This window comes from Myotis lucifugus, unplaced genomic scaffold, assembly GCF_000147115.1.
Source record: "Myotis lucifugus unplaced genomic scaffold, Myoluc2.0 scaffold_6, whole genome shotgun sequence".
In the NCBI taxonomy this organism is placed as follows: domain Eukaryota; kingdom Metazoa; phylum Chordata; class Mammalia; order Chiroptera; family Vespertilionidae; genus Myotis; species Myotis lucifugus.
In genome coordinates, this window is record NW_005871054.1 from 14,640,036 (window position 1) to 14,667,162 (window position 27,127).

At 38.8% G+C, this 27,127-nt stretch overlaps 1 protein-coding gene across 7 annotated transcripts in view; it reads right to left on the bottom strand.

Moving 5' to 3' along the window:
- Window positions 1-27,127, bottom strand: part of PPM1B (protein phosphatase, Mg2+/Mn2+ dependent 1B) — a 69,520-nt gene that overhangs the window by 41,733 nt on the left and 660 nt on the right. The window lies entirely within an intron of this gene.

The window sequence follows — 27,127 nt, forward strand, 5'->3', positions numbered from 1 at the left end:
AAAAAATTATCAGTGATGTTGAGGCTAATAAAACCTCACCTACAGGATGAAGTATTATACAGCCATGGTCTACTAAGAATTTGGAGAAAACATATTTTCAATTTAGGTTATGGAAAAAAATAACACAATATATTTAAGCTATTTTAAAGGCAAATAAAGAATCCTATGGAAATGCAATCCCTCACTCTCTTCCATGCCCTCTCCTAAACACAGCCACTTAAAGCAGGAGAGGAGTAGATAAATCAGGCTAGTTTCAGTCTTCCAAAATGCAATGCAGAGAGCTGTGTCAAACACTTCAAGGAAGCAAAGCATGACACAAGTGTTTTATAACAACTAAACTGTTGACCTTTCAAACATGTGAAAGGATTACAAATTATATCACAGTGGCATCAAAATTATATTGAGCTGAAGACAGGAACAAATCAACAGATGCAGAAAGAGGCTTTGTCTGAACTCCACTCTCCTTATTACCTAAAAAGCAGTCTTCCAAAAGAACTAAATGAGACAAAAATCCCTCCCTTCAAAGGGAGGCTTCCAATAATGGGAGATTGACTTCTATCACCTGAGATGAGAAGTCAGCACTGAGATAAGACATCAAACATTGTCAGAAGACCACCACCCTCCCCATCTACTCTCCTATTTGTCTTTCCCTAAAAGTCTTTTGTTATTCCATAGTGCCCCACCTCCCCATCCCCTTCCCCATTAAAATGGCATATCAACTCTAAATTCTAACTACTTATTTGGGCTCCCATAAATAAGCTTTGTCTTTTTTTCTTGCTTCTCTGTATTTTTTCAGTTTAATTCACAAGCCCCTTATCTCACAAGAGGGTAGAGAAAGTTTACCTCCCACACATGCAAGAATGCAATTTCATTCTCCTAGGCCCATTCTTAGAAAAAAATTTTTTTTAATTAAAAACACACACACACACACACACACACACACACTTTTTAAGAGATCAAATTCAGCTAAATAAGAAATGACTAAAAAAGTGATGATAGTCCAACCCATGTGGCTCAGTGGTTGAGTGTCAGGCACCTATAAACCAGGAGGTCACAGTTCAATTCCTGGTCAGGGATACCAGGAGGCAGCTGATCCATGATTCTCTCTCATCATTGATGTTTCTATCTCTCTCTCCCTCCCTCTCCTTTCCTCTCTGAAATCAATAAAAACATATTTTTTAAAGTGATGATAAACATAAATCATAATCAAATAGAAATAATAAAACAACACTACTAGAAGGTGCAGGAAAGAGGTGACGGTATAGGTAGCATATATGTGTGAATTTCTTCTTTCTTGGGGGAAGAGGGTCACATTTGTTTAGTGTTTAAATAAAGTGACAGATATACAAGGTGTCCCCAAAAATGTATCCACACTTTGAATAATTATAAAGGCAGTATTTATTAAATACATTTCATTTTCAAAATGTAACAGAAATCAGCTACTATAAAGAGTGGTAATTGAAGAATCAAAAGCAGATGGTAGAAGATAAAGTAGGAAATATTAGAAGTAAACTAACTGCCACATCTTTCAGATTTTTATTACATAATTATAAAGACAGCCATCGATGAAATAGATTATAAAATGCCTAAGTCACAGAAAGAAAAAACATGCCCAAAAGCAAGACAGTAAAATATTTTAAAATTTCAAACATTAAAAAGAGAAAGCAAATACAACTCAGAATAACACTGTCATGTTAATAGATATAAACTCACCTATTTTAAAAAAAGAACTTCCAAAACAAAATCCATCTATCTACACGCTACATTTTAAAAATTCAGCCACAATAAAGAGACCCAGAAAGGTTGAACATGAAAGATAAAATGATATGGGCAACTAATGTAATACAAAAGAAATAATGGCTGAAAGGGCGAGGGCTAGGCCCTCCATCTTGCCCCAGGGTAAGGGCTACGTCCTCCATCTTACCTTGGCCACGTGTTTGGCAGGGAGCTTCTTCCCGGAAGTCTAAGACTCTGCTAGCCACACCCAGGAACGGGACATCGACTTGCGCCTGGCCAATCGGCAAAGCACAGTCCTTTCTCCTCCCCTTACTCCAGCCCCCCCTATATAACCGGTCTCTAGGCGGGGTTCTCTCTCTCAGCCACTTGGTTTGCCGTTGTGTCGGTGAGTCTGGTGGACGGGAGCTCAAGCTAGCTTGAAATACAGATTCTTATGCTTTTGCATCAGATTGGCTGGCTCCCTGATGTGGTTTCTTGGGGATCTTGAAATCTGGGCATAACAATGGCCACAAAATTAATAGCAAATTTAGGTCATATTTGGGTGTGATGGGAATGAAAGAGGGAGAATTCAGTTTAAAAGATAAGAAATATAAATCACAAAGAAAATTTAAGTGTAGTGATAAGTCAAATAACACAATGCCCAAGTAAAAAATACAGGTAATACAGGAGGAGAGAACCAAAACAGAAAAAACTAATTCACTACTCTTAGCCTATGTTAGATAAAAAATAACAAAATAAATAAAGCAATATTGAATTATAAAATATCCATGAGTCCACGTGGATTAAAATAAATGACCGAATAAATGAATAAATGGGAGAGAATAGACGTATTTCCAGAGCATAAAAATTCCAAATAATTTATGTAGTTACTCCGCACTCAAATAGGTGGACCATAACTTCCCACCCTTTAAACTGGGCAACGAGACTTTCTTTCCAAAAAGCACAAAAAGAAAAGGGGGAGGGGAGTAACTAACTTCACAGTGGAGAAACCAGACACACATTATCTGAGCCGAGTAATCAAGGTCAAATCAACAGTCATAATCATGTTTGCAGTATGTTCTCTTGATATAATGTGATGAAAACAGCATTTCATCTCTGGTCTTCTTCCCCAAGCCCCATAATCCCAGTCTAATCTCTAAGGAAAGCATTAGACAAATACCAATTGAGACATTCTATAAAATACCTGACTAGTACTCCTCAAAATTAGCAAGGTCCTAAAAAGCAAGGAAAGTAAGGGCAACTCTCACAGTCACAAGGGACCTAAGGAGACATGGTAATTTAATGTAATATGGTATATCCTAAATTAAATTCTGGAATAGAAAAAGAGACATTAGGTAAAAAAAAATAATGAAACCTGAGCAAGTGTGGGTTTTAGTTAATAATAGTGCATCAATACTGGCTCATTCACTATAAGAGCTCATCAGGCAGTTGCCACTGGGAATTTCTCAGATTTGGGGAAATATTCACCTGAAAACTTATTAAATGATTATAGTAAATTGGAGCTGTTCGCTAGGAATTCAGCTAGGACTTAATTCAGCTGGGGAGAGCCTGTATGTGGTCTCTCCAGTTCAACTACCTCAAGCTAGTCAGACTTCTTACATGGCACCTGGCTTTCCCAGAGGGAATGTCCCAAGGGAACCAGGAAGAAACAACTTGGCCTTTTCTGAGTGTCACCAGTGCTGCAGTCTGTTAGTTACAAGCAAGTCACTCCGCCAGCTCAGATTCAAGAGTAGAAGACAAAGACCCAACCTCTCACAGAGGAAAATTAAAAAGAACTTGCAGCCCAGTCGGCGTGGCTCAGTGGTTGAGCGTTGACCTATGAACCAGGAGGTAGTGGTTCGATTCCCAGGCAGGGCACATGCCCGAGTTGCAGGCTCCATCCCCAGTGTGGGGTGTGCAGGAGGTGGCCAATCAATGATTCTCTCTCATCACTGATGTTTCTATCTCTCTCTCCCTTCCTCTCTGAAATCAGTAAAAACATATTTAAAAAAAAACAAAAAAAAACAACAAGAACTTGCAGACATGTATTAAAACTACCACATATGGAAAAAGACCAGAAGTTTAATTTGAAAAGTCTGAACTAGAAAGGTTCAGGATTGAGAGCCAGGATAAGAAGACTTACTGAAAACCAGAGTTAAGCTATAAATTTGCATAATGAATGCTGAAACTCTCAACTTCCCAACTCAACTTCCAGAAATTTTATAAATCTCAGGTAAACAACAGTTTTACTGCTCTCTGAGGAAATTCAACAGTACCAAAAGAAGTATTTTCAGATTACTTACATTCAGGAATACTAGAAATGGTCAGGGGTCACAGGTCACCATATAAGGAGGCCTATCAAATGACTGTCCTTGTCCATTCACACAAGACTTCCAAACTTAAACATGAATAGCCATCCAAAGATTACCAGACAATGAAGGAAAACATCAAAGATGAAACGCATAATAAATCAAAAGAAACAATAAACAAATCAGAAAAAAAAAAAACAGTGCAGAGTAGAAAAAAGAAAAGAAAAAAGAAAGTCCTCAAGAGAAATGAGTACTGTATTCATGAAACATGAATGGGATGTTATAAAAATGTGTTTCAGAGAAATAGAACATGCTCTTATGAACTAAGATGAGGACAGACCTTTGAAAATAAAAGGTTATGCCCTGGCCAGAGTGGCTCAGCTGGTTGGGCGTGCACCGAAGGGTTACCAATTAGATTCCCAGTCAGGGTACAAAGCCAGGTTGCAACTGGATCCGAAATGGGGGATGGGGGAGGACAAGCAGGAGGCAGCCCATACATGTCTCTCACTCTCTCTCCCTTCCTCTCTCTAAAAAAAAAAAAAAAAAAAACCCACAAAGTAGGATTCTCCCATCTCCCCCGCCCCCAATCCCAAAATAAAGAGACTCAAAATGGGAGGGAATACAATGAAGAAAGTTTTAAGATCAGTCCAGAGTAGAACATCCAACTAATAGATATTTCAAAAATAACAAGCAGAGAGAAGACATTTATCAAAGAAATGACTCAGAAAAGTTTCCCAGCACTAAAACAAGGTAAGTGACTGAAAGTGCATAGCGAAACTGAAAGTAGAGCCACAACAACAAGAAAGGTAACTGAAATTTCAAAATACTTCTAAAATAAAAAGCCTGAAAATTCCCAGAGGGAAAAAACAGGTCACATATAGAAAATCAGGAACTAGAACAGCACCAGAAAAACTCAGAGTAATATCTGGTAAAGATGCACATAACTTCCTGTGGAATTGTCCGATTATAGAGTACCCATTGTAGAGTACCCACAAGGAGAAGCACACAATGATGCTGATGCAATGTAACACTCTATAGAAGTTAAAAGTATGGGTTACATCTGCATTTATCACCATGAATAAATCTCAAAAACAAAGCAAGTTGGAGGTCTGATGCTATTTATGTAAAATTACAAAATTTACAAATCAATAGACTAGCTTAGATGTGTGAACATATAGCCAAAATATTAAAAACATGCTTTAGTATAAAAACCACTATCAAGACCTACTTGATAATAACTTCTTAGAAACAAGAGAGAAAAGATGGAGTAATAATATTTAGATAAAACTGGTAACATTAATACCCATTTCCTTGAAAAATCTTACAGAAAAATTTAGTCAATCCAAAAATATGAGTACTTGTTCTGTTCAATTTATGGAGTGTGAAAAAGCTATGTAAACACATATGCAGAACAGAAACTGTTTAGCCAAAATAAATGTCACTTCTGTTTTAACAGACGCCTGGTCTAACACAAATAAAAGATCAACTCATTTAAATTTATCTGCCTACTAAATTTAGAGTCTTTAAAATTACTTTCAAAACAAAAGAAAAAAAGCTTTTGAAAAAGGGACCAAGTAGCCTGGCTGGTGTGCTCAATGGTTGATGGTCAATGCATGCATCAAGAGGTCACCAGTTTGATTCCCAGTCAGAGCACATGCCTGGGTTGCAGGCTTGATCCCTCCCTGGCTGGGCCTGCAAGAGGCAGCCAATTGATGTTGATGTTTCTCATTTCTCCCTCCCTCCCCCCCCCCTCTCTCTCTCTCCCTCCCTCCCTCCCTCCCTCTCATCAATAAAAACTTATTTAACAACAACAAAAAAGGGGAGAGGGGGACCAAGCAAAGGGGAGAAAAGTTTCAAAAGTGCTACAAGAAACAAGACATGAGACTTAAATTTTCAGTATTTTCTCAAAATGCAATATGTAAGTACTTCTATATTATTGGCAAATAATGGTTTATACACAACAAATGTCCTATGGTATATAATTCTTTAGTGAAGTATTTTTATAATGTAAATGATCATTCATATTAATATAGTAACCCATATGATAAATGATTTTCTAATTCAAAACAGATTAAACACAGCCATAATTATCACTCATCCCTCCTAATACACCATCAAAATGTAGTTGCGGAATTTTTTAAAGTATAAAACAAACAACAATAAAAACTTAGGAGAGAGAAGAGCGAAATAAGATGTGTGCCACTGTTACTGGAACGTTAAGTTCCTTTGTCGCTTGTGGGAGTAAGGTTTATGCTGTATCTCCAGAAAATGAATTTTCTAAGATTTGCACGTGGAAGAAGGCTTTATTGGTGTGGAGTTACATTTCTCAGGTTCCAAATTCCCCTACCCCTTAAGCCATTTCTGGAAATGGTGCAGCCAGGGTTCCAGCAGGGCCAAAAGTAAGGCCATTCGGTTCCATGTTGCAGCTGGGTGAAGTTCCGCATCTAAGCTAATTAAAGTCTCTCAATCCATGAGTGGAGTCCAACATGGCTGTCCACCATGTCTGCACAAGGGAGCGCATCCCCCTGCCACAGGAGAGCTAGGAACCCCGGGAGTGAGAGGAAAAGAAGAGAGCAGGGAGAGCTCACTTCTTTGTTTGGAAGTTTAAATATTAAGATTTCATGGGCTTGCAGTGGCCATGCCATTCTGGCCACAGATTTGTTCCCGGGTCTAACTGGCAAACAGGTAGACACCTATGTCATCCAGACCTTTACTGGGCATGCATTTGAACTGCCTTTATCCAGTACCTTCCCCCATTGATTAGCAGGGACTAGACTTGGAGAATGTTTAATGCAGCTTTTAGGCAAAGCTACTATTTGGTCTTCCCTTGCTCCTTTCCTGTTAAATAATAAACAGGTTATTACAACAGCATCACAATCAATGGGGAGAGAGAGAAAAAATCTTTGTAAGGTGTAAAACAGATGGAAGCATGATGACTAATTAACAAAGGAGAATGGAAGGATCAGAAGTTTAAAATATGCAAGTAGCAAATTAGAAGTAGGAAGAGACTCCTAGACAATTCCAGAACTCAGCTTTTGGGAACAATATGGTGATTCCTCAAAAAATTAAAAATAGGCCCTGGCCATGGTCAGTGTGGCTCAGTTGGTTGAGCATGATCCCATGCACTGAGAGGTCCACCGTTCAGTTCCCAATCAGGGCACATGTTTCTCTCTCCCCCTCTCCCCATCCCCCTTCCCCCTTCGCAAAAAAAAAACAACTTTTTTTCAATAAAAAAATTTAGATTAAAAAAAGAACTACCATATGATCCAGCAATCCAACTCCCAAAAGAATTGAAATGTCTAGAAGAGATATTCACACACCCACGTTCATAGCAGCATTATTCATAACTAGAGGCCTGGTCCACAAATTCATGCATGAGTGGGGTCTATCCAGCCTGTCCAGATGGAAGACCATCGGGGAGCACCGGCGGGGGTGGGGGGGGGTGGGAGGGGGCGCGGGCTGGCCCCGCTGGCCCTCGCCCTCGATTGGGGTGTTAGGGGCCGCCAGTTGTGCCCATGGTCCTGCCATTCCGGTCGCTGGGCTTTTATATATATATACTAGAGGCCCGGTGCACAAAAATTTGTGCACTGGCGGGCGGGGGGGGGGGGTGTCCCTCAGCCTCACTTGTGCCCTCTCACAGTCTGGGAACCCCCGGGAGATAAGGACGTGCTGGCTTAGGCCCGCTCCTGGGTGGCAGAGGGCAGGCCCAATCCCTAGGTGCAGCCCTGGTCGGGCTCAGAGCAGGGCCGATTGGGGGGTTGGGGCGCCGCACCCTGTCATACTCAAGGCAGGGTAGATGGGGAGGTTGCCACACCACCCCCTGTCACGCACAGAGCAGGGCCGATCAGGGGGTTGGGGCGCCACCCCCTGTCACCCACAGAGCAGGGCCGATCAGGGGGTTGGGGACTCCCCCCTGTCACGCATAGAGTAGGGCCGATAGGGGAGTTGGGGCACCGCCCCCTGTCACACACAGAGCAGGGCCGATCAGGGTGGGGGTCCCCACTGGGGTGCCTAGCCAGCCTGGGTGAGGGGATGATGGCTGTTTCCAGCTGGTCACACCCCCTTCAGGGTGGGGGTCCCCACTGGGGTGACTGGCCAGCCTGGGTGAGGGGATGATGGCTGTTTCCAGCTGATCACACCCCCTTCAGGGTGGGGGTCCCCACTGGGGTGCCTGGCCAGCCTGGGTGAGGGGATGATGGCTGTTTGCAGCTGGTCACACCCCCTTCAGGGTGGGGGTCCCCACTGGGGTGCCTGGTCAGTCTGGGTGAGGGGCTGAGGGCCGTTTTCAGGCTGGCGGGCGACTGAAGCTCCAAACCTCTCCTTTTTTTCTTTTTTTTTTTTATTCTTGGATTTATTTACCTTCGATGGCTGTCACTGGAACTGAGAGCCGGCTTTCTCTCTGAGGCTCGGCTCCAGCTCTGAGACCTCGGCCTGCTGAAAGCAGGTATCTGGTTTGTTTGGGTTCTATAATCGAAACACTGTTTCAACTCCAGCTCTGAGGCCCGGCTGGCTGAAAGCAGGTTTCTGGGGTTTTGTTTAGCTTCTATATTTGTAACAATGTTTCTTAAACTGCAAGCTCAGAGGCCGGCAGTGGCAGGCGGGGAACGTTGGCTTCCTCCGTCACTGAAGCAAGCAAGCCTCCTGTTCGCTTCAAGCTGCCTGGCTGCCGGCCGCCATCTTGGTAGGCAGTTAATTTGCATATCGCCCTGATTAGCCAATGGGAAGGGTAGCGGAGGTATAGCTAATTACCATGTTTCTCTATTATTAGATAGGATAGATAGCAAAGACAAAGAAGCAACTCAAGTACCCAATGATGGATGATGAAAAAATAAGCAAAGTGTACGGGACAGCACTCCAACCAATGAAGCCACATTGGCCAGGGCATTAAGTCTTTAAAAAAAAAAAAAAAAAAAAAAGCCAGCATTTCTACAGTTAGAAATGTTATTTGGTGTTTTTCATTTTGTGAAGTCACAGCCAACTTGATTCCTGAAAAGTTCTGTGTGTTAATGCATCTATTGAGCCTTTCCCCTTGTGTAAAAGGAGGCATTTTCCAAACAAGTTTGTTTTATATCTCTTGTTGGATCCTTGTGTGGCAAACAGATGGGAAGTTTTCATTTTAAGGTCTTTGCACTGAGATTAACAGTCAAGGGAGTTTTCCTGAAACAGACCTAAAATTGTCTTTTCAAAAACAAATCCGCACAGACATGTGCTTCAGAAGCTATTGTGGGGATGTGGTTGGAGACCCTGTTCCTTTGCCTCTTTTCTCCCTCTTTTACTTTTTACAAAAATAAAAATAAAACACAAATACAAAAAAAAAAAGCTTTTGGGGTTAAGAATGGAAATGGAAAGTCATCTACATAAAAATAAGAATCCAAATCGCATGGAACTGCCCATCAGCAAAACTATATAACAGAAAATTCCTTTGAAGTTCCACAGAAAATCAAATGATAACATCTAAAAGAATCATTAAGTAGTTGTATATATATATATATATTTTAAATTTTAAAATAATATTTTTAATTGATTTCAGAGTGGAAGGGAAAGGGAGAGATAGAAACATCGATGACAAGAGAGAATCATTAACTGGCCACCTCCTCCTGCACGCCCCCTTACTGGGAATCCAGCAGGCAATCCGGGGAATGTGCCCTGACCAGGAAGTGAACCATGACCTCTCAGTTCATAGACTGATGCTCAACCACTGAGCCATACCAGCCAGGCAGTTGTATAAACATTTTTGTTAAAGATAATGCAAGTAATTACCAGAAGAGCCCATAGATATTACAAAAAACTATTGTTTCTGGAGAGCACTATTTATTCTCTTCATTTTAAGCCTTTTATGCCATTTATTTTGAACTGTGCTCGTATTAGTTTTTAAAAATTGTTACATATAAAAGTATTTTTACTGAGTTGTATAGACTCTATAGATCAGCAAAATAAAATTAAGTTAACCATATTTTCTTATAGCTTTCCATTGTGAAATATGAAGCATGTTTCTCTGAATTTAAAAAGTTGGTTGTCCAGGAAAAAAATGGCATTTGGAAAGGAAGAAACCAAAGGCAAAACAAATTTAAGGGAAACATACTTGCTGATAACAAATAGTAATTATACCATTCATAACAGCAGTATGGTATGTTATCTTTAACCAGAATACTAAAAATTTGTAATTCGTAGCAGAAAAAAAAAAAGCAGAAACAGCACACAATTTTAACTTTATGTTGTGTATTGTATAGCCCTATATTCTGACTAAGCACCCTAAACTTTTAAACACTTTACTTTGAGGTTAAGAATCACTGACATTTCTGAGTCAAATGATCCAGGTTTCCTAAAGCAGGCGTCCTCAAACTACGGCCCGCGGGCCACATGCAAATACAAATATTGTATTTGTTCCCGTTTTGTTTTTTTACTTCAAAATAAGATATGTGCAGTGTGCATAGGAATTTGTTCATAGTTTTGTTTTGTTTTAAACTATAGTCCGGCCCTCCAACGGTCTGAGGGACAGTGAACTGGCCCCCTGTTTGAAAAGGTTGAGGTCCCCTGTCCTAAAGTCTAGAAAATTCTCAGCTAAAATCTCTTAACATAAGAGATGCACTTTAGCCTATCTACTTGCAGTTAAAAGCACGACTCTAAAGCCACACTGTCTAGATTTGCATTTATCTCCTACATTCTAGATGACTTTGGTCAAGTCGCTTAATCTTTCTGTGCCTCAGTGGCTATAAAATGAGGAGAATAATATCTACCCTCAGAGTGTTATCAGAATTATAAAAGCTAATACACATGAAATGCTTAGAAGAGTACCTTTTCCTATTTTCAAATTTTAATTAGGCCACATAATTTCCTAAGCGTTACCAAGAAATGTTTCTATGATGTAACTAAGTACTCCTCACTAACAGCCTGTTGCTAGAAACATTGCCCAGATAGATTACTAGTACATGTTTTTACTAACATGTCACTAAAGTTAATAATCTATACTAATCAAAGGGTAATATGCTAATTAGACCGGGAGACCTTCCAGACAAAGCCATGGTGGTGGGGCTGAGGCAGAGGCAATTAGGGGCGATCAGGCCAGGAGGGGAGGGCAGTTGGGGGCGATCAGGCAGGCAGGCAGGCGAGTGGTTAGGAGCCAGCAGTTCCGGATTTCGAGAGGGCAGTTGGACATCTCCTGAGGGGTCCCAGATTGGAGAGGGTGCAGGCCAGGCTGAGGGACACACACCTCTGCCCCGTGCACGAATTTCACGCACCGGACCACTAGTCTACATATATAAAAGGCTAAGCGACCGGCCGACTGGCCAGTAGGTATGATGCACCAGGGGGCAGACGCTCAATGCAGGAGCTACCGAGCAACAGCAACTTTGCAGAGTGCCCTCTCGCACTCTGGGACCCCTCAGGGGATGTCAGACTTCTGGTTTCAGCCCGATCCCCGCAGACCAGGCCGAGGGACACCATCTTCCAGAGGGACCCCACTCACTCTGCAGACGCCCTTCGAGCCCTGGCACTGCCAGGGAGGGACCACAGGAGGTTGGCTCCAGGTCGTATCTGGCCTGTCTCGCCCAGTCCCACCCCACCGGCCACCTTCTAATTAATTTCCTTTCAATGTGCACAAATCCGTGCATTGGGCCTCTAGTAGTAGTAATAAAATCCATACTCATCATGCTCAAAATGATGCTTGAAAAGTAGTACTAAAACCAACCCAGAGCTATACAGAGCATATTCTTTCACAAATATCTGCATCAAATCCTAAATGCTAGTCTGTCTGACTGAGAAGCAAAGAAAGAATACTCTCCCCCTTCATTAAACTCACAGATACAGAACATGTGGCTCTATTCTTCCCTATAATTCTTAATGCTCTCAGTATTAAGTTCTCTCTTCTTCCAAATCAACTCTGGTGTATTGTAGTATCAGTGGCATTTACTTATATTTCTGAAATAATAATAGATAGAAAAAGTTAAAAGATTTTGCTTAATTGTTAAATTGACACTTTTAACAGTTTTTAGTATCATATTTAGATAACTAGGCATTAGCCATACCTAGCTCCAATAATAAAGAGATGTTATTGATGGGAATATGCTAGACATTTTAAGGATCCTTTAAAGGTTGAAAAGTATAGTTCTAGATTAGATGATGAAAACAAATCAAGTAAGCCACAGATTCTGTGAAATTAATTTGTGATAAATAAGGTTCACCAGATATGAGAATAACTTAGATGTTCTTGTTCTAACTCGAAATTGTAGCTAGAAATTTCAAATTTAGGACAACAGACCACTCGCCTAGCTCTTCAATGAGGAAAAGGTAGGTCAAAAAATGGAAATAGCTTTGTTGACAGTGGCATTTGCTTTAGCTGCAAATTTAATGAGAAAAACAAAAATCTATCACTGTTTGGATATGTATAGTGTGCTATAAAAATTAGACTAAATGCCTATCTACACTGTGACTAATATGACCTCAGGCTCTATCAGATTGTCGTCAAACTTTGACAGCTATGCTTTTATGCCAGAAAACAATGCTATATGAGATATGCAAGGAAAGAAACATAAATATCACAAATTTTACATTCAGTAAAATTGACTTTCAAGTATAAAGAGTATAAACACATTCTATGAACATGCAAGACCTCAGGGAATATTGTTCCCATAAGCCCCTCCAGAGGAGCCAGACTTGAGACAAGGATGTTAGGAGTGAGGATGAGGAAGAAAATGAGAAAGGGTCTCCTGAATGAGAATACTGGAGAAATGACATTGGGAAGAGTAGAAACCTCATTCCCAATTGCCATCAGGGTCATTAGCTCAGATCCATCGTGGACTGTCAAAAGCTAGAAACACCAGATTCTTGGGTATCAAAGATGCATTTAGCATGGGTCAGAGAATTTGGAGAAACCCTAAGTCATGCCCTCTCTCTTAAACCACCACTCTCCCTTCTCAAGACTTCTTCTTTTTAGCCAGAAATAGACTTGAATTCAATTGCCAGCTTGACTACTTACTATATGACCCTGACCTAATTATTTCTAAAAGAGTAATAAAAGCACCCATATCACAGAATTACTGTGTAGGTCAGTGTCTGATATCAAGTAAGTGCTTTAAAAGTATTAATTATCATTACCATTACAATCCACAAAACATACACCTTAGTCCAGTGGTTCTCAACCTTCCTAATGCCGCGACCCTTTAATACAGTTCTTCATGTTGTGGTGACCCCCAACCATAAAATTATTTTCGTTGCTATTTCATAACTGTGATTTTGCTACTGTTATGAATCGTAATGTAAATATCTGATATGCAGGATGTATTTTCATTGTTACAAACTGAACATAATTAAAGCATAGTGATTAATCACAAAAATAATATGTAATTATATATGTGTTTTCCGATGGTCTTAGGCGACCCCTATAAAAGGGTCGTTCGACCCCCAAAGGGGTCGCGACCCACAGGTTGAGAACCGCTGCCTTAGTCTATCATAACTAACTTAATACATAGATTAAATCCAATGTATTCAAATTGAAAAAAATATTTATAGTATGTTCCAGGATCAACTATTCATATATAAGTTGACAGATGAGAAAATATCTGACATTTGGAGAATGACTATTCTATGGATAACATCTTAAACTCCCAAGTTTTTCTAACTAAGCTTAGCTATATTTAAATATTCTTTAATAGCTATTTCTGAAATCCTTTCAATGGCTTCTTCTTTTTTAAATTGATGTTTAGAGGGCAAGGGAGAGGGAGAGAAACACCAATGCAACAGCAAATCATCAATAGGCTGCCTCCTGCATAACCACTACTGGGAATGAGCCCACAAACCAGGCATGTGCCCTGACCAGGAATCAAACCAGCAACCTTTTGGTGCACAGGACAACGCCCAACCAACTGAGCCACACTGGCTAAGGTTCAATGGCTTCTGAAACTAGTAAACCAGAAAAAAACACTTTACTTAACTAGATATTATCTGAATATTTTAGTTTATTTTACATAAATGTATATTTGCTTATATTTCAAATATAGCAAAATCACTGCCATTTATCTGAATTACCATCTCTTATAACTTGGTCAGACACATATCTGAATTAACATCTCTTAGAACTTGGTCAGACACATAAAGGGTATCAACAGTGTTAGATAGCTTTACTGTGAAAAAAGGCCAATTCACTACAAAAAACCTCAGATTGGAGTCTAATCCATAAAATTTCATTTTACTTTCCCAGTGTTGCCTAAGACCCCCTGGGCTGTTGTTGTTTTCCATATAATAAAATGCACTCATCTTATGTGTGTAGTTTGATTGAGTTCTGATAATATATACACTTGTACAACCATCACAACAATAAAGACACAGAACATTTCTATCACTTGAAAAAATTCCTTAATGCCCCTTTTAAGTCCATCTCGTCAACATCTCCAGGCTTAAGTAAACACTGATGTGCTGTCAGAACAGTTTTGCCTTTTCTAGAATTTCATGTAAATGAAACCATACAGTATGTACTCCTTCCTTTGTATCTGGCTTCTTTCACTTAGCATGTTTCTGAGATCCATCCATATTGTGTTTATTATCAGTTTGTTCCTTTTTATTGCTTCCATGGCTTTTAAAAACTCCAGTTCCTCTGAGATTTGGAAGGAGGGTGAGGCAAAACCTAAAGAAAGCACTGTAGGTACTGTGCAAAGAACATGTCACCAGCTACCTGATCATGTCCCATTAAAAGCTTAATACTATTATGCTAAGGTAAGAGAATTTTTCCCTTGACCATACAATAAATATTTCAGTTAATGTTGCAGAAATCAGAGGGAGTTCATGTCCTATCTGTATTTGACTTCCTGAGATGAAGCAAGGGCTAAAGATACCTTGCTTGGATTTTGTCATGATTTTATGCTTGATTGTTTTACTACAAGACTGATTGATTTCCAACATACTAACAGAGATCACCTTTTTAAATTCAGCAAAAAAGCCTGGGGGGAAAATAACTGCTATTCCTAATCTCAATCATTTTTCAATTACCTATGACAATAAAATAAGTTCAGGGCTACATGATTTTACTTCTAGTTGTTCTCTGCTCTCTCCTCCCTCCTAAAAATGGTTCCAGATTACAAAAAGCAAATTAAGAAAAATATCAGGTTTCATGAGGCTTTGAAAATAAAGTCTATTTATAGATCTGATTGCCACATTATTTTAGCACTATGTTTATGAGTAGTTAGTGAAATGGAACAGAACATGATGCTAATGTATAGTTATAGTCCTACTAGAGGCCTGGTGCACGAAATTCGTACATGGGTAGGGTCCCTAGCCGGCGATCTGTGGGGTGACCAGCAGGGCGACTGGGTGGCCCCCACTGACACCCGCCTTGGCCAGCCTGGCGCTGCCTGCTCACCGGCCCCACCCCCCACCACCAGTCGCCTCCCTCCATGGGGCGACAGGCGGGATGACTGGGGGGTCCCCACTGGCACCCACCTTGACTGGCCTGGGGCCTGCAGGCTGGGGGCAACTCCTTCATTGAGCGTCTGCCCCCTGGTGGTGAGTGCACGTCAAGGCAACCGATCATTCCGCCATTCGGTCTATTTGCATATTAGGCTTTTATTATATAGGATTATCCATAAGTGAATTTACCCTGGGGCATGGTAGTAGTATGACCAACATATATAGAATGTTTCATATTTAATGTTTGTCATGATATAATCAATAGCCAAATCAGTATGAAAATCACCAATATTCCCGGCAAAACAACTCAAACACTGATCAGTCTTGCTTGGTGGAATTAGCTACTGCTTGACAGAATTAGCTCATACATCAGTCTGGTCCTAAAAAGTAGGATTGCTGTACTGGTACTTCGCACTATTGATAACTCCTCCCTTGCTGAAACTCTACACTTCTGTTGACTCTCAAAACACAAGCAATTAAAACACATTCACATTCTTTTTCCTTCAGACTCTTACATTCAAGAGGGAAGTAGGCCCTCCAAAACAGTTAATTAACCTTGACTCAAGAACATAGCATCTGCCCCCTGATCCAATCTCATTGCTTTAGCAATCACTTCTATTTTTTAAAACATGTTTTGACTGATTTCAGAGAGGAAGGAAGAGGGAGAGAGGGATAGAAACATCAACGATGTGAATCACTGATCATCTGCCTTGAGCCCGCAACTCCGGCATGTGCCCTGACCAAGAATCAAACTGGGAATTGAACTGTGACCTCCTGGTTAATGGGTCGATGCTCAACCACTGAGACACTCCGGCTGGGTAATCACTTCTATACTGTGCAACCTTCATGTCCCAACCTATTTTTACTACCTACCTATCAGTTTATTACTCATCCAACCACTACACACTAGTCACTATGTTCCATCAAGTATCTCTCTTAACCTGCATCCAAATTTGAGCATAGTCTCGCTTTGTCTCGATTATCTAATTGTCTCCTATTTGGGTTCAACTCATTTCAAATCACCTTCCTTCAAACCACCCTGAGGATTACCATCAGTTTGATTTCCCTAAAACATATCTTAAGTGTCCCAAAAAGATGTAATGGTTTCCTAGTCCCCAACTGACATTAAGCACAAAATATCTAGTCTGGAACTTTCCTCTCCGCGTAGGCCTTACAAAGGCCAAGTCCATCATGCTCATTTCCCACCTCACAATCAGTTTTTCCTACCTTCTTTTGAGCTAACCTATGAAATAATAGCTCCTTTTTGAAGACATCCCCAACCCTTCATCCCAACCTCTCATCACTCCTATACAAGTATCCGTATTCCTTTTAACATTTATCCCCTCCTACCCTACCCTGTAACATTGGCACCTAGCAGGTACTGAGTAAAACACACATTAAGTTAAAAGATACTTCAAGAAAGGATATCCTAGTCAGCCATTCCAACCTTCCCCCAAAAAATATTTAATTGGCAGAGAACTAAAAATTTATTGGAACACTGGTTAATCTCCATCATCTACTGTAACAATTAAGTACAAGCAGTTCTTGATTTTCAGCAATTTTACTGTTGGTGTTTCACATTTAAAGCACCCAGCCAATTACATCCACTTACTCCAGACAGAGGGCACACTAGTGAATTTAACACTTGGTTTGTCCAGTTGCTCTGCATAAAGCATCCCCACCCCTACAGAACTTTTTGAGAAACTCTTTGGCTCTAGGCCACAATCCATTCAGTCTAGCTCTTCCTAGGGGTCCTTAGGCTTACAACTAAGGAAAGAAGTAAGACCAAGCTGTAAAAAGGAAGAGTCTGGAGGAAAATATACATATTCAAAGGATTGTTTACCTTAAGTATAAAGCTCTGTCTCACCCACCCCCACCTTACTATTCAAGTACTAGGCTTCCAAGCATTCACTTCAATCCAAATATTTTTGGAGTTATTTTATTTTTTAAATATGTGTTGATTTTAGAGAGAGAAGAAGCGAGAGGAATAGCAAGACAGAAACATCAATCAGCTACCTCCTGCAGGCCCCCCACTGGGGATTAAGCTGGAAACCCGGGCATGTGCCCTGACCAGGAATCAAGCCAGCGAGTGACTCCTGGTTTATGGGTCGACGCTCAACCACTGAGCCACACTCCCCAGGCTGGAGTTATTTTAAAACTGCCTTTAAATTAAAATGTATAATGTCATTTTACAGATACATCATTAAGTTAATCCTTAAAACCCATAAACACAATTAACACAAACATCAGAATGCTAATGGCAAAATAAATTGGTATTTATGCCTATAAGATCTTATCATTAGGAAAATAGGGCAAATGATAATAGCAAATACACAAAGAGAGAAATTCAAATGGCCAAAAACACATAAGAATGTTCACCCTCACTAGTAAAATGCAAATTTCCTAACAAGAAAATTAATATGAAGATACAAAATTAGACACAATGAGCCCAGCCGGCATGGCTCAGTGGTTGAACGCTGACCTATGAACCAGGAGGTCACAGTGTGATTCCCAGTCATGAGACATGCCCAGGTTGCAGGCTGGATCCCCAGTGGGGGGTGTGCAAGAGGCAACCTATCAATGATCATCTGTTATCATTGATATTTCTATGTCTCTCTCCTTCTTCCTTCCTCTCTGAAATCAATAAAAATACATATTTTTAAAAAGTCACAATGAAATAGCATTTCTCTTTCATCAGAATGAAGGATGGGGGAGATGGTTAATACCAAATGTAGACAAGGACATAGAGCTGTGCCATCTCATGCAGTAGCTTCTTACTAGCCACATATGGCTAGTCAGAATTTGAAATATGGCTAATCCAAATTGAAATTTACTGATAAGTATAAAATACATACACTATTTCAAAGATTTAATAGGAAAAGAGTGCAAAAATAACTCATCAATTTTTGCTGAAATTGTTTTGCTATACCAGATTAAATAAACTATATTACAATCAACTTGGCTTGTTCCTTTTTTGTTAATGTGGCACTAGAAAAATTTAAGTTACATGAATGGCTGACATTGTTTTTATACAGGACAGTGCTGATAATGACAGAGAGCAACAGAAAGTTTTACATACCACTGCTGGAAATATATATTGGTACTTTGGAGAGAAATTTGGAAATATCTAGGTAGGCTGTAAGATGAGACTAGCTTACAATTCAACTATTAATACTCCTAAGTATGTGCTGTGGAGAAACTGTCACACATACATACATGTAAATTATGTTTTAGCTCCATTGTTTATAATTACAAAAATAATTCAAATGTCCATCCAAAGAGCCTAGACAAAATGTGTTATAATCATACAACGGAATACTATGTAATATATATGTAATACTATTTTTAAAAAAGGAATAGAGCAACAAAACCTCATAAAAATGTTAAATGAAAATGCAAAAAAAGAGATTCCAAATATGATCATGTACAAACACTACAAAATCTCTTAAAACAGTACACTATATGTTATTCAAACATAGATACAAGGGGGTGGGGGAGTAATGGGGGGATAAGGATACATATGTAATACCTTAATCAATAAAGAAAAAAACTTAAAAAAATAAAATTTTTTTCCAAATTAAACAAATATAGATACAACATACTTATATGGTGCTCGTATATGTGAGGGTAGGCACAAAATTTAGGATAATAGGAAAGAAAGGATGGAATACAGGAAGATTATATATAGAAGGGCTTCAACTATACTTTGGTGTTCATTATTCCTTATAACATTTGTATGACTGCTATGTTTTTAATACATGAATTTGTATACCATGTATAACATTAACTGGTTATACTTTATGGTTTTGGGGACATAAGCAAAAACTTCACAATTTCAACCATGTTAAAAGCAATTATCCTTTGAATAATATTACAGAGTGTAGGAGAAACTACATATAAACACCAAATATATAAACACCAATTTTATACCATCACTTACCACTACAATGAGAAAAAGGAAACAATATGTACATCCTAGATAAAGAGTCAGCAAATTTTCTTAAAAGAAACTAATATATATTTGGAGCTTTGCAGGGCCATACAGTTTCTGTCACAACCACTTAATCCTGCCATAGTAGTGAAAAAGCAACCATAGATAAATATGTAAACAAATGAACATGGCTGTGTTCCAATAAAACTTTATTTACAAAAATAGGCAGCAGGCCAAATGTGGCCAATGAACCACAGTTTGACTCAGTGGAAATCCAGCTTTAAAAATCAGTAAATCCATTAAGTGAAAGTTTGCAATGGTAACAAAACATGCCATGAATAACCTGGCAATTACAAAAGAGAAAAAGTTCCTTGTCCACTGAGACATGTAGCAGTCATCACCTCAACTCTGTGACCAAACTTAGCACCATATTAACATTTAAAAAAAAATTTTTTTTAATTGATTTCAGAGCGGAAGGGAGAGGGGGAGATAGAAACATCAATGATGAGAGAGAACCATTGATCAGCATGCTCCTAAACTGGGGATCGAGCCTGAAACATGAGAATGTGCCCTGACCAGGAATTTAAATATGACCTCCTGGTTCATAGGTTGACACTCAACCACTGAACCACACCGGCTAGGCCATCAGAGTTTTGATAAAAGTGATAAATACAGTTATAAAAATATACTAAATGTGAAACTAGTAATTTAAAGCCTTCTTTGGGTGCTATAAATTAGGTCTCTTAGGTTGTGAATGGAACTAGTGTTCATTTTTATATTGGGGCACTGAAATAAATACACAAGTTGATTTGCTTAAAAACATCTGTTCACTGCAACAAGCAAGATCACATGACACTCTGACTCAATGATTCACAAATGAAAGCAAAAAACAAAAAAAACAAAACCCATTATGCATTAAAATAAAAACAAAGACCAAAGATCTCTCACACTTAAGTGTGCAATGTTTGTGTGAACTCAGCAGGAGATATCTTTACCAAGCTGAACCATCACTAAGAAAGAAAAAAACTAAGCATCTGCTTGGTAGCTAAATGCAATAGGACATCCTCATGCAAAAATTTAAAATGCAGGAAAACAAAAGCACAACTTTGAGTAATAAACCACAGTTACGGAATTAAGGGAAGCATTAACAAATATACAGAAAGACCAATTTGAGCACAATAAACTAAGTCAGCTTGGCTCCATCAGCTATCTTCAACAGGATTGCCTAATAACCAGAGAACAGAAGTAGCAGTTACAAATCAGTTTTTTCAGACACTATTGATAATTAATTTTTCAGCTATACAGTACTCACTAAGAACAGAAACAGGGTCTTTTCCAAACACAAATCACAACATATATTTTATATGTATGTCTCAAGTCATTCAGGCCAGATTTGTTAAAAATCCTGTTCACCCTGCTCCCATTATCTCACCTTTTCTCCCATTCTACTGCCCAGGAACTCATCTACTCAAGGTTGAACAGTAAATGGAAACACCTGAAGCCCCCAGCTTTCTTCATGCCTAATATAGCAATCTATCTCTGGCTTATTTTTAAAAAAATATTTTTATTGATTTTTTGAGAGAATGGAAGGGAGAGAAACATCGACATGAGAATGGAACATCTGTAGGCTCTCCCCTGCACACTCCCTACTAGGGATCGCGCCTGCAACCCAGGCATGTGCCGTGATTGGGAATCAAACCACCAACCTTTCGGTGCATGGGACGATGCCCAACCAACAGAGCCACATCACTGGCCAGGGCTCTTTATTTTTTATCTTAAGTAGAACAATATTTCCCCCTTCCTACTTTCTCTGTTCATATTCCAGTTTTTGTCCAGTTACAGAAAAACTCTTCTCTCTCTCTTGATAAAAATAGTGAATTTCTGCCTGGCCAATGTGGTCCAGTTGGCCGAGTGTTGTCCCAGGCACCAAGTTCGATTCCTGGTCAGGACACACGCCTGGATTTTGGGTTCGATTCCCAGTAGTGGGCATGTAGGAAGCAGCCCATCGATATTCCCACCTTTCCCTCTCCTTTCCTCTCTCTGAAATCAATAAAAACATATATTTTTTTAAAAAGTGATCCAATTACAGCTTTTAAGTAGTTCAGAAAACACCATAGATCCTAAATTTTCCAATCATAATTTAAGCCACCACAAAGAAACAGAGTTGTAATGTAAATTAAGGAAGACTGCTTGTTATCAAAAGAAATATCTATGAGGGCAGAGATTTTGTCTCTTTTTAAAATATATTTCTTTATTGATTTCACAGAGGAAGGGAGGAGAGATAGAAACATCAATGATGAGAGAGAATCATTGATCGGCTGCCTCCTGCACGCCCCCTCCTGGGGATCGAGCCTGCAACCCAGGATGTATCCTTGGCCGGAATCGAACCTGGGACCCTTCAGTCCGCAGGCTGAAGCTCTATCCACTGAGCCAAGCCGGCTAGGGTGAGATTTTGTCTGTTTTGTGCAGTCTCCAGCCTGGAATAGTGCCTCGCATATTAGAAGGCACTCAGTAAATGTAAAAATAATGATTGGGGGTAGAAGTTACCTATAAACCAAATACTATTATACGATACTGAATTCTGTACTTTTCTGTGGATTGCTAGCCTGGAGTAAGTAAAAGTAATAGGAAACCTCTCATATCTATACTTGATCTCCCCTCCCATACAGTCTATTATTTAGAGTTGTTTTGAGTTAATTATTTCCTCTTTGTAAGGGACAAAGAAGGGTCACCTGTGTTCAACAGATAACACCAGTTAACTCAGAGTTGACTGCTTTAATTAGAAGAGGGGAAAAGCAAAACTCTTTGCCAAGAAAGGTTAAGCACCCATGAGCAATATGGATACTCCTAGATTCTCCTACTCATAAGAACATCTATTAACTATCTCTTTTCAATGTTAGGAGTACACTTATATACATACCTACATCAAGAAAACAAAATGCAATTAGATTTAAGAATCAGTGACATTACTTTCAAGCTTTAAAGTTCTCTGAAATCCGTCAGAACTTCTTAAATTATATACCCTTTATCAAACCTGCTTCTTCTCAGGTACAGTAGTCTCCCTTGATCCATGGAAGATCCATTTCTAGATCCCCCAGTGGATGTCTGAAGCTGCAGATAGTACTGATTCATATATATGGGCATTTTTCCTATCATACATACATATTTTAAAGTTTAATTTATAAATTAGGCACAGTAAGATATTGACAATTGAATTATAACAAGATGCTGTAATAAAAGTTATGAGTGTGATCTCTCTCAAACTATCATATTGTACTGTGCTCACTCTTCTAGTGTGATGATGTGAAATGATAAAGTGCCTTCGGGATGAGATGAAGTGATGTGGATATATGATGGATAAAAGGATAATTTACATAGTACTAGGAAATGGGTCTAGCTTTTATCACCCTACTCAGAATGGTGTGTAATTTAAAACTTACGAATTGTTTATTTCTGGAATTTTCCATTTAATTGAAATTGGGAAAAGCAGAACCACGGATATGGGCGGACTACTGTATGTACTACCTATAAACAAAATCTATTCACTTGTTTTTTTCATCATAAATTTGATTATACCTGATAACCACATTATGAAAGTGTTCCATGAAGGAAACGGTTTTTCATGTTTCTATCATACAAATGCACTTTTCATTCACAACCTATTTTGAAGTGGAGGACATTCTACATAGAGAGAGAGCACAGCAATACTACCAACGGTCTTATCCTTCCTGTATCACTACCAATAATTGGTCCCATAACTAAGAGTAAAGATAAGTTCCTTAATATCCAATAGAAGTCTGCCAAGGTTTGTCTCTCTCTCTCTCCTTTAACTATCACATCATAGTTGATCTTTTGTCCAAAAGGATACAAAACAAGTTTCCAACTAGTGTTACGTTTCTAAACTTTAAGATCTTTTAATTTTTAAGAAACAAATCAATTTAAAGCTAATAAATATAATCGTGGATTTCAACATACCCCAAAAGAAAACTTTGAATTCATTTTATTAGCAACTGAATAATAAACTAATAAGTAGGTTATAAAAGCTTTAAATTGGTAAACTGTGCTTTAAATATTAAACTGTGTTAAGTATCTAAATATATTAACTTAAAATATTATAGTTGATTAAGATAACTTTGTAAGTTAAGTAAGCTAATTACAAAGGGAGTCATTGTAAAAGGTATATGTTGTGACAAGAAATAAGATACTAGCATACTTAAATTAATCCAAAAAAAAAAAAAAAACAAATTTGTTTTTAGCTTTTAATTGATTTGAGAGATGGAGAGAAACATCGATTTGTTGTTCCACTTTCTTATGCATTCATTGGTTGATTTTTTAAAAAATATATTTTTATTGATTTCAAAGAGAAAGGGAGAGGGAGAGATAGAAACATCAATGATGAGAGAGAATCATTGATTGGCTGCCTCCTGCATGCCCCCCCAAATGGGGATCCAGCCCACAACCCAGGCATGTGCCCTGACTGGGAATTGAACTGTGACCTCCTGGTTCATAGGTCGACACAACTACTGAGCCACCCCTGTGAGGCCATTGGTTGACTCTTGTAAGTGCCAGGGATCAAACCCACAACTTTGGTGGATTGGGATGACACTGTAACCAACTGAACTAACAGGCCAGGGCAAAAGTTATTTTATGTAAACATGTTACCAACAAAAACAAAGACAGATTATGTACCCTTTCTTTACCCATACTTGTTAGAGCAGCTGCTAGAAGCTAACAAGCTGTCATTTTATAAATTTTATGGCAATCAAGCAAACACTACAAAAACCAGTATTTCCAAAATCTACCCTACTTTAACTTTCACTGTTTAATTTGCGTACAGGATAGGGAGATGGGAAGTATTTTAGGTTATAATTCCAGAGTTTACCCAGTTTGTAGGAATCTTATCTCAGTATGCCCAATTAATTCATTATCTTAACCCACAATTTTGCTGATACTACATATATATATATATATGCACACATGTTATACACATTCTATAAAAGCGAATATAAATATCAGTATTGTTTCATTCCAAATTCTAAAATTAGTTCACTTAAGGAAAAAATAAAAAGAATCATTACTGAAAATCCAGAAATAACCGTATTCCCCCAAATTCTCTTACTACTAATTGTAATTTTATATTTAAGCTAAATATTATTTTAATGAATTTTCTTTTTGGAATAAAAACAAAACACATTATTATAACTCAGATACTACCAGCTGTTTCCCAAATGAAAATCTGTGAACTTGTAAATGGCATATTTCACAGGAAAGTAAACTACCTTGTTATACTTTAATAAGTTAATTTTATTCACCTTATTAATTATCTTAGGACCACTGTAGAGTTAGAATTATATAATTTTCTATGCTAGGTAATGTCATAAAATACTTGTTATATATAATATACAAATATTCATATAATGTAAGTAATATTTGTAACTAACACCAATGAATGTGGGAGGGGGAGGGGAATTCACTCTCAGTATCATATAAATGTTTACCAACCCATTTACAAGGGCATGTCTGAAATCCTTCCACTATTGGCTCAGCCAGTTCTTAATGAATCTCCACAATTGCTCACTATCCCATGGCAAATTCTACTCTTCCAAAAGTGCCACTGAATTTTAATTCAAGACTCCATTAAAGATGTACATTATAGGAAAATAAACTTTCAACAGGTGTCACTCTTTCTGATCATGTCAACTTGTGAATTAGGTGTTCTTAGAAACAGCTATTTAGACGCTACACCATGCCTTCAGATGATGTAATCTTAAGGAATTTGGTAATTATAATATGTGAATTACTAACATAAATAGTATTCACTGACATGACTGACTGTCAGATAAACTGAAAAGGCTTTCACCTATTCCTGGAGTCTTCAAAGAAATAAGACACCCAGTATTAAGAAAACAGGTGTTGAAAGCTCTGCTGGTCACCTCTAAGGGAATTACCACAACGTGAACACATCCAAAGGTTAATGTACAAGAAACTGGATAGATCTTGGCTAATCAGTATGTAAGATCAAATAAAAATACTACTCCATCTTGATACTTCAACATAAAAAACCACTGCAGAAACTGTGATAAGACGTTATGAGAGCAAAAATAAATGAAGAGGAGCAAACACAAACAAGCATTAAAAAAGAGACAAAGAAGACACTGAGAGAAGGTTAAGCAGCTCAGTAAAATTTCGGATTATTCCGGAAAGAAAATCTGTTGACTAAAAAAAAAAAAAATTCTGTTCTACATACTTTTAAAAGTTCTACTAAAACATTTGTAATACTCAGGAGGCAAAAAAAAAAAGAAAAATCTTTTAAAAATTACCATTTTAACAGTATAACTTCAATTATACACATATTTTTAAAAAGCTTGTACATTTGGAAAGGACTATAATAATTAGAATAACTTGCCTCACTATTTACTTAGAAATGCTCTATTTAAAAGTAGGCCAATAATAGGAGCTCTGCTATTGCACAACAGAGAAAGTAAATGAAATGTCTATTAACATTCAGTGTCGATGGCACGTTTCTCCATCTCCTAGAACATACTGATTTATATTATCTACCCTGAACAATTACCACTTCTACATCCATACAGTAGCTCAAATAAAATGAGTTCCTGTGTTAATCCCACAATAAACCTCAGTAATTCTCACATCACAGTTGTAAACGTTTGTTAAAAGAAAAAGAATGTTTTTCCCAAAATAGCTATATAACACAGACTACTCAAATTCCTAAATAATCCTTTTATAAGACTCCTGCCAACTTTATTTTGATACATTAAACACGTAGAGCCTATTTTAAAAGGTCTTTTAACTGTGACATCATCAAAACATCTACCTAGCTGTTCTTAACGTCTTGTTTTTAAAGTTTTCGAGTTGTTTTTAAGCCAACTTGAAGACTGATGAGTCTGAGCCACTATCAAACGCTTAAGAAGCATTTTTGCCAAATAAGATGGGCGAATGTTCTAGTTCTGCTAAATCTGACATTAGAGGTCATGTAACTAAAAAAAAAAATTAAGTATTTTCAACCGTCATTGAGCCCTTCATTTTAAATATTAATTCGGTGTTACTTTCACAGTCTACATTTGGTAATATAATTTTTAAGGGTGTTAGGCTCAGTTACATTATTTAAAAAAAACAAAAACCCACTGATCTGCCACATAGAGCTGGCGCGTCTACTCTCCATGGGCCTCTGGTGCATACGAGTACTGACGGTAGAAATTTCATGTGAGAACTTCACTGGTTAAAAAGAATGACATCCGAAAAGGATTGCTGGGGAAGGCGGGGAAGAGAAACCCGGAGCCTGCTGAGAAGAGAAAGAGAAACGATTTAAAGCCATTAAGGGGAAGAAGATGGTGAGACCCAGTGACAGAAGAGGGAGAGAGAAAATTTAACAAGGAAGTGAAGTGGAGCGCAAAGTAGGGCAGAAGCTGAGGAGGAAACAAATGGGAAAGGGTAGTGTTTTCCAACAGGCATGCCCCAGGAAGGGACGAGTTAGGGCCTGGGGCTGCCCCCGGGCTTTCACTGGAGATGCTCGCAGCCTGAAGCCGAGGACAGGGGCAAGCACTTGACTGACAGGCACTGGAGCAAAGGAAAATTCCCTACCGCCAGCTTCTCGGCGCCTCGGCGGAGCGCGGAGGCGGCGGCTGGCGAAGGGGCCTAGCCAGGAGCCTACCCAGGAGCCGGGGCCGGCGCTCCGCTGACCCCGGCTCCGCGACGCAGGAAAAGACTCGAGGGGTTTGGGCGGCAGAGGCCGCGGCGGGAGCTCGGCGACACC